The sequence below is a fragment of the Protopterus annectens genome, chromosome 12.part0 (assembly GCF_019279795.1).
Source record: "Protopterus annectens isolate FY-2018-M chromosome 12.part0, PAN1.0, whole genome shotgun sequence".
Lineage (NCBI taxonomy): Eukaryota > Metazoa > Chordata > Ceratodontiformes > Protopteridae > Protopterus > Protopterus annectens.
The window spans coordinates 345992575-345995670 of NC_056746.1; positions in this window are offsets into that span (position 1 = coordinate 345992575).

Sequence of the window (3096 nt, forward strand, 5' to 3'; positions counted from 1 at the left end):
AACATCACCTAAAAAAGGCACTATAGGAGTGGCAACAGCCTTAGCCAGTATCTGGAAACCCATGGGTGAGAGATGCAGGGCATCTCTGGCAAAGCATCGAGGTCTGTCAATCATGTCATCCCAAGCAGACAGATAATGGAGCTCCTTAGAATGACACCAGAAACTTAGCCAATTGTTGAAGTAAATCATTTTCTGCTTGCGCTGCGGTATCATTCTGAGCAATGGCAGGATGCTGCTCAGGGCTTGGGTCATACCTGCCTGGGCCACATAATCCGAGAGCTCCTCCATGTCTATCTTCATGTAGTTCAGGGAGGTGCATCTCAGATCATTCACACTCACATGGACAGTGACAGAGTCATACTTGTACTTGTTGTGGAGTGACCTGAGTGCATGTGTTATGTGTCGGATTCTGGCACCTGATAGACAGCTGACTGTTACCTTCTCCTTATTCAAAGTAGTGAGTGGGACATAAGTGTGCCTCACTATTGAGTCACCTATGATTAGTGTATTGGGCAGGCTGTTTTGCCTTAGGGGCTTAGGTTGAGGGGCACATTGTGTAGGTGAGCTATGTGTTTTGTGGTGGGTCTATATTACGTGATCGAATGGTCAACTATTCGAACACATAATAGTCGACCCGTAATAATCGAACCGCCACAATGTCGAACGGTTCAGTGGAGATTTCCATACAGTGCAGAAATGGAAGTTTTCTATTGTCTGTACTGTAGTACGATCTCGGAGTTGGTATATTTAAGTAGCGGAGGGTGTGGGGGGTGCAGGGGGCTTGCCCCTGCATAGAGTGTTTAAATGGTTTGTTTGGGTGGGTTTTTCTTTTTTTATTTTCCCTTCAGCAATGTGGCGGTTTGATTATTACGGGTCAACTATAACGTGTTTGAATATTTGATCATTCGATCACATAATATAGAACCTTTTGTGGTTTGTGCTGTGTTGTGGTGGTCGAGTGTGTTTCTGCCTTGGAGGTCATTGCTGTTTGGGTAGATTTCTATTGAGAGCCTCAGCGAAGGTGGGTGTGTGGTTTGTGTTTTTATGTGAGAGCTGTGATGGTGGGTGTTCTGGAGGGCTATGTGTTGCATGTGGTGTGGTGCAGGTGTTGACCTACTCCTCTTGACCAGCTATTCTGGTCTTGGGTTGAGAGTGCATGGCTTCCAATTTGGATACACTGCACTCCTTCTCTCACCAGGAGAAAACAGAAGCACTATTCCCAAGATGACTGCTGAGAGGCAGAATGTGGGCTCCCCAATAACTGGTGGTCTTGCAATAGATGCTTAAAGGTAAGATGAAAAAAATGGTTTATCCTAAACACTGCAGTGTGCACTAGAGGAGTTAGATGTGAAAGTAGGTAACAAGTTTTCCCTGTCTAAAAAGTTAAGCTTTAGTGGAGAGTCATTATTTTTAAAACAGCCAGATAGATTGACAGGGGGTGGTCACTTTTGTATTCTGGTACTATGGAATACAGTAGGATGGCCAATAAATTTAAATAGTTGAAGGGGAGTGATTTCATAAAATTATAATTTTGTGCTTACTCACACCAGCTAGTAAAAGCAAAGAGGAAATGAGATATATGGTCAAATTAACATAAGGGGCAGGCAACTAGAAAGACAGTAGTGTTTAAGAACACAACAGTATCTGGGTGGGAAAAATTTCTGTCTGACTCATAGCAGACAGAGCTGTGGTCTTTTTTTCAAGTTGTATTATGCAGTTAAAAGCAGAATACAAATAAAATACAGTGTAAAGAAAAAAAAATCACACTGTAATCAAACATATCTCTCGACCTCCTAGCTAAAGAAATAAAGGGTGTACAAAGGCTCAAAAACAGGTACAGATTTGAAATACTGACAGGAACAGATTTGAAATACTGTTCTTATAAAATCACAAAATAGCTTAAAAAACAAGATTTGTGTTAACGCAAATTTTCTGAAGGAAATAAAGTCTGAAAGTCAAATGTATATCATTTACTAATGAATTTGATCCCCAACGACTGGTAGCAAACCACATATTTTATGAGTAATGGCTTAAAAATAAAATAAATATCTAGATTTTTTTAAATGTTATATTTTAAATGTAAAATGCTTCCTCTGACGATGTTGTAGTGTACTGGCTCACCAGATGCGCAGTAACAAGCGCTACCCATTCCTGGCCCCAATTGGTTGAGGTCTGTCTGTACTAATGGATAACCAATATGATGTGGTTCTCGTCCACATGAATATTCATCCTGATAAGGAAGCACATGCATGCGGAACTGGTATTCATGGAAACCATTTGTATAAAGTTCATGAAAAGATTTGCAAATATACCTTGTAGGTATTTAAACGCAATTTCTAAGATATGTGTTATCAGACAGTAAAAAGGCCTACTTGTTAGTTTGTAGTAGACTGCTACTTCAATCCAATCTATCTGAGTTGCAAAGTTGACTTGCTTGTTACCCAATACTACAAGAATGGCCTTACGTATTTCACTGGTAAACACTGGTCTAAAGGTAAAAAGCAACAGGGCAATACCAGTGATGTGCATGCTTATGTTACTGTTTTCCCTTTGCTTTTGCAAGGGGAACCCCCCCCCCTGCACCCCCTTTGTGAGGGTCTTTGCCCACCACAACCCCCACTTCAATATACCAGCTCCAAGATTGAACTACATTGAGGAAGAGAGTAAACAAAGACAACACAATGAATACACCTGCTGTCACAGGCAAATCTAACATCAAAATGGTAATACATGGTGGCAACCATTCCCCTCATTGACCAACCACTGAGGGTGTGTGTTTATTCTGCTGACGAGGGGGTGGGGGGTTATTCTGCTGCTGAGGGGGTATAGGGGGGTATGTGTGTGTGTGTTGATTCTGCTGCCAAGGGGTGTGTGTGTGTGTGTGTGTGTGTGTGTGTGTGTGTGTGTGTGTGTGTGTGTGTGTGTGTGTTGATTCTGCTGCCGAGGGGTGTGTGTGTGTGTGTGTGTTGATTCTGTTGCCGAGGGGTGTGTGTGTGTGTGTTAATTCTGCTGCCGAGGTGTGTGTGTGTGTGTGTGTGTGTGTGTGTGTGTGTGTGTGTGTGTGTGTGTGTGTGTGTTAATTCTGCTGCCGAGGGG